Below are 6,337 nucleotides of genomic sequence, written 5' to 3'. Positions count from 1 at the left end.
TGTGTTTCACTGTCTAGTGGCGGATTTTTAAAACTGTGTATATACAGAATAAATAATATATATATATATAGACATGAACTAATAAGTAAATGAGAAGTAGCACAACTAAAGAGTTTATAAGGTGAAGGACAAATCACTCTCCAGTTTCCATCTCTACCTTCCTCACGTTCAAGAAGTCAGCTGATCGCTATGGACCAACAGGAAGTCACAGAAAACAAAGCTCCTGCAGGAGGAGAAACACAACGACAGGAGGAGAAACACAACGACAGGAGGAGAAACACAACGACAGGAGGAGAAACACAACGACAGGAGGAGAAACACAACGACAGGAGGAGAAACACAACGACAGGAGGAGAAACACAACGACAGGAGGAGAAACAACGACAGGAGGAGAAACACAACGACAGGAGGAGAAACACAACGACAGGAGGAGGTCAGAGCTGAACACACGCTGCAGCTCAAACCTGTGAGATGATAAAACTCACATTCATGAAATCAAACATTTTCAAGGAGACATATGATGTTTCTCAGTTTCTACTTTGATAGAAAGGTTTTTTCTTCAAAGTTAAAAACTCTGGTAAAGAGTAAATGCTGAGGCTGCGTTGAATCTGAAACTGGATCATCGTGAAATCAATCAATCGATTGTTAAAACATTTCCTGATAAATTTTCTTTCAGTCATTTCCGCTGTAGTTTTTAATGTTTGGACAAAGAGTGTGATTCTGCACATGTCGTATGATGAGGGGAATTTACCCATCATGCCTTGAACATGAGGAAGGAACCCGACTTCGCCTGGAACCGACTCCACATGCAGCAGAGACGAGAACAACAGCTCCGGGCGCTAATACCAGGTATTTAAAGTGGGAGGGAATCGCAGCAGTTGGTGATTTGGCTTTTTTTTTGTTGATTTGTGGTTTTTGTTTTTAGTGCAGGCAGATGACTCAACATCTGTTCAACATCAAACTGTTGCTGTTCAAAGCTGCAGTTAGTTCTAGTTTCACTGAGCCAGAGGACATTCAGCGTCAGAATCTGCGGTTTAGGAAATTATGTCGTCTAACAAAGAACATACAGTGCGATACATACAATATGTGTTTGTATCTGCGAGTGTGGCTGTTTTATGTGTGTTTTGCGTGACCTCTCTGCTGTCGTCACAGATCTGTGTTCTCCCAGAGGCCTCCTCGGACTGAAGACCATCTTTGTTCCAGACACTTCTGCCAGCGAAGCTCCGCCACGTCACATTGTTCATAAAATCATCAACACCACACTTTGTGTTTCACAGCTTGTTGCTGCACACTAATATAAATCCAGATTGTGTTACTGCAGCAGAGTGAGCGAGAGGCAGAAGTGAGAAACCGTCGAGGGTTTAATTCAACTCTCCGCTACGTCGACACCTGATTTGAAAAGTGAAGCGGAAACATCTGGATCGCCCCCTGGTGGCTGGTTGCAGTATAAGTCATAAAGCCTGCCTCCTCCATGTTAGCAGATAGAACATGTCAAATAAGGATGTTTGACTTGGTTTGATGTCACGATGTGATTCAGGGAGCGAACAGAAGATGAACATGTCTGAAAGTGTATCTCTGTAGAATGTTGTCCTGACATGTTGTGTAGTTGGTGTTGTGGAGTTGGTGTTTGTGAAGCAGCAACAGGAACATGTGGGGAACATCCAGCAGACGAAAAGACAAATGTTTGAGTTTTCCTTCGATGAGCGAAGATGCAGAAGAGTCGTGTGAGGCTGACTCTGGGTCAGTCGGCACCAGGAATCATATTCGACCTCCATCGACCTTCATCAACCCAGATGCGACGCCACAGGAGGAACAGAAATGTCAGAGGCAGCGCGAGGACGCCGTGTCCTCATCTGACGAGTCCGACCGACAAACGAGCCTTGTCCTGCTGCTTTCATGACTCCAGTGTTTACAGGCCTGCAGGCAGGTTGTCACACGGAGGCCGACACTGAGACGTATTCAAATCCACAGCCGGAGCTTATCTGATGATAAATGTGAAGCCACGTGCGCTCTGATTAAAATGCCACGTTCGACTCGTCACGTGTTTAAAAAAGAACAGAGAAGAAGAAGCAGCTCTGACGTTTTGTTTTCACATTGATATCGCGCTCTGGTTAGCTTAGCTTAGCATAAAGACTGCAAACAGGGGGAAACAGCTAGCTAGACATTCACACTTATTTGTAGGTTTGATAAATTGTTTCTGAAACAAGAAATAAAGTCATCTGGAAAGATTAAAGGTCTGAATGCAGACACACACACACACACACACACACACACACACACACACACACACACACACACACCAAATCGCCTTGAAGCTTCACCATCCTGCGTCTTTGTTCTTCTGGGTGTGTTGTGTGTTTTTGTTCTCTCACCACATCTCATCGTCTCTGTCGCTGCGTCGGTTTGAACTCTGACACCAGACGAGCCGCTGCAGCTCGGCGACGGCGTCTCGCAGGGTTTCAGTCGGCTGGCGTCCACACGTCCACACGTCCACACGTCCACACGTCTCACCTCTCGCCAACAAACACACAACGTTGCCTCCTGCAGATGGAAACAACAGCAGAATGTGTGAAGGTGGATTTTCTTCCCGTTCAACATGAAGCTGAGGATCGATCGAGCTCAGGAAAGACAAAGTGCTGATGATTTAAATTATTATTAAAAGTCTTTGCTTTTCCTCGAGCCGATGAGTGAATGATCAGACGTCTGAGTCCTCAGTGGGACTGAAACTGAACAAACTTCACTTCCTGTTCTTTCATTTTCACATTTCACTTTGACTTCAGATCTGTTTTTAGGTTCAGAGACAGAAGCAGCGAGTCCGAGGTTGAGCAGCAGAAAGGTTCCAGACGAGCTGAGGACGAGCGTCTCCAAGGGTTACCCTAACCCTCTTTGTGTAATTAAAGTCATCATGAGACTGTTCTGAGTTTATAAAAATCAGTTTCATGGCTCCGGACTGAACTCGTCTCTGTTTGACGTCTTTTGTTTAGTTTTTCTTTTACCAGTAAAACGTTGCAGCTGAAACTGGTTTGAGTTGTTTTTCTTCAGTTTCCAGTTTGTCAGAGGTGTCCCCCACAGACTGGATAAAGATGGACGACATGTCATCTGCCCCCTGGTGGCTGGCTGCAGTGCAGGCCATAAACCCTGCCTCCTCCATGTTAGCAGATGGGACAATCTAGTGGTTTAATGGAGCCACCGGGTGAAAACTGTTACCTCACAACTGAAAGACAACAACTCAACACGTCTGAAAGTAAAGAGTATTGTACACTATAAAGTAGAGTTTTGTATTTTCCAGTGTTGATGAAAACTCAAAGCACTTTCTCCATCAAGAGGTACCACACACACACACACACACACACACACACACACACACACACACACACACACACACACACACACACACACATTTACTGTCTTAAGTGTGATAATATCTTCACACACAGTCGGGTTGTGTGTCTAATATCAGATTTTAGAGTTGAAGTTTGGGTCAGAGCCTGATCATTGTGTATGTGTGTGTGTGTGTGTGTGTGTGTGTCTGTTTCGTGTGTGTGTGTGTGTGTGTGTGTGTGTGTGTGTGTGTGTGTGAGTGTGTTTGTGTGTGTGTGTCTGTTTGTGTGTGTGTGTGTGTGTCTGTGTGTGTGTGTGTGTGTGTGTCCTCTGCCCTCTTCCAGATGTTGTTTCTTCTTCTTTTCTCCACAGACGAATTCTCCTGCAACAAAATAATAAAAAAACAAAAAAACAAATGTGGCATCAGAAACTAAATTGATCAGATTTAAAACAGAGAAGCTTCAGGTTTTCTTGTGTGTGTGTTGTGTGTGTGTGTGTGTGTGTGTGTGTGTGTGTGTGTGTGTCTGTGTGTGTGTATGTGTGCGTCAGAAGCTTCAGGTTTTCTTGGCCGACGCCTCCTCAGACGTTCGTCCAGATGGCGACGACGTCAGGAGATGAAGTCGCTTCCTGTAGTGACACGACTCAGTAACTCAGCAGAGTAATTCAGTGTTATGGGATGAAGTGAAGATGATGAAGATGATGAAGAAGAAGAAGAACCGTGACGTCAGGTGGATCCAAAGGTCTCGCTCTGAAAACTCTGGGTTCGTGTTTCAGTCTGAACGGAAACGGAGACTTCAGTAAACGATGAGGTTCTCTTCCTGGTTCTCATCCGGCTCTAGAGTGAGAGATGCTCCGAAGCTCAGAGCAGAGGCTGATCCCCATTCTGTTAGATCTGGATTCTATTAGATCAGGATTAGATCTGGATTCTATTAGATCAGGATTAGATCTGGATTCTATTAGATCAGGATTAGATGAAGATTCTGTTAGATCAGGATTCTATTAGATCAGGATTCTATTAGATCAGGATTCGATCCAGATTCTGTTAGATCTGGATTCTGTTAGATCTGGATTCTATTCGATCCAGATTCTATTAGATCTGGATTCTATTAGATCAGGATTCTATTAGATCTGGATTCGATCCAGATTCTGTTAGATCTGGATTCTGTTAGATCTGGATTCTATTAGATCCGGATCTATTAGATCTGGATTCTATTAGATCAGGATTCTATTAGATCTGGATTCTATTAGATCTGGATTCTATTAGATCTGGATTCGATCCAGATTCTATTAGATCTGGATTCTATTAGATCTGGATTCTATTAGATCTGGATTCGATCCAGATTCTGTTAGATCTGGATTCTGTTAGATCTGGATTCTGTTAGATCTGGATTCTATTAGATCCGGATTCTATTAGATCTGGATTCTATTAGATCTGGATTCTATTAGATCAGGATTCTATTAGATCTGGATTCTATTAGATCTGGATTCTATTAGATCTGGATTCTTTTAGATCTGGATTGGAATCTAACCCTCAGCCCCCCGGGTCTGGACTCCCTGAAGGTGACTCCAGATCCCATCAGGCCTGGGAACCCCTCGGGATCCCCAGAGAGGAACAACCCAGATGAACCAGCTGAGGACCTGGTCCAGATAAGTGAGGAAGATGAGGATGCTGCTGGGGGATGAAGAACATGGAGAACAATGCTGAGCGAACATCACGTCTGATAAACGAAGGAAACTTTCAGTTGTTCTTGTGTGAAAGACAAAAAAAAGCACAAGTGGAAAAAGGTGAGTTTTATTGAAAAGATATTTAATTCATCTCCGGGTTTGACGCCATGAGAACAGCTCGGGCTGCTGGGGGAGGGAGGGAGGGGGGTTCACTCACTCAACAGCTGCCAGAAATACTGATGTGCTCAGTTTGTTCTTCCTCCTCTTACGCGCCCTCGTTCTTCTTCTCCTCTTCAAACAACGGGTTGAAAAGTTCAGTGTGAAATCACATTTCCGTGCGATACGGAGCCGCAGTCAGGAATGAAAGCTGTCGTGCCCCGAAAGCTGCCAGTGTGTGTGTGTGTGTGTGTGTGTGTGTGTGTGTGTGTTCAACTAAGAGCTTCCAGTGTACGAGTGTGTGTTTGTCGTTCTGCCTTTTAGCTCAGTGTGTGTGTGTGTGTGTGTGTGTGTGTGTGTGTGTTTCCCTTCACAGAGCCGGGGATTTTTCTGTGAATCGCTTCATTTAACAGAAGGCCGCACATGCAAGTGTGTGTCTGTGTGTGTGTCTCTGTGCTCTGTGTGTGTGTGTGTGTGTGTGTGTGTGTGTGTGTGTGTCTGTGTGTGTGTGTGTGTGTGTGTGTGTGTTTACACCCAGCTCCCATATGGCTGCTGACACTGGGGACACAGGAGGAGGAGGAGGAGGGGGCGGAGTGAAGAGTTTGTGGGCGTGACCTGATCAGCAGCTCGTGGCGTCTCAGTGGTCGAGTGAAACCTGGAGGCGGATTCGAACGTTTCTGACCCGTATTCATGAGGAAGAATAACAAAGAAAACTTGTTCAACTTCAAATCGAGAAATTTGGCAGAAACTAACGAAACGTGTTCATACTGTAACAAATACGCAGCGTCGGATTTACAAAGTACTTTTACTACGAGTACATTTAAACGTCTAAAACGTCTTCAGAATATTGAGTAAATAAAAGATGCCGAGCAGCTGCAGCTGTTCCTGTTTCATCGTGACGTCATCGTGACGTTACGATGACGTCACGATGACGTCACGATGAAACAGGAACAGCTGCAGCACCTCTTTCAGCCAGTGGAGGAAAGAGAGTGAAAACCATCATGTCTCCTTTCAGGGTTTTATCTGCTGGTTAGATCTTGAATGAGGGTCAAACACAGGATTTCCCACCAGGGGACATTAAACTCTAACAGCTGCTTCAGCGCTGACCGCTTACGAGGCTCCGGCGTGAAGCCGCCGAGCCGCCGCTCACAAACCTGCTGCGCCACAAGGTTCGAAAATAATAAGCTGCAGCGGG

This window comes from Hippoglossus stenolepis, chromosome 17, assembly GCF_022539355.2.
Source record: "Hippoglossus stenolepis isolate QCI-W04-F060 chromosome 17, HSTE1.2, whole genome shotgun sequence".
Classification (NCBI taxonomy): Eukaryota; Metazoa; Chordata; class Actinopteri; order Pleuronectiformes; family Pleuronectidae; genus Hippoglossus; species Hippoglossus stenolepis.
The sequence above is the reverse complement of the archived record's forward strand: the minus strand, read 5'-3'. Positions refer to the sequence as shown.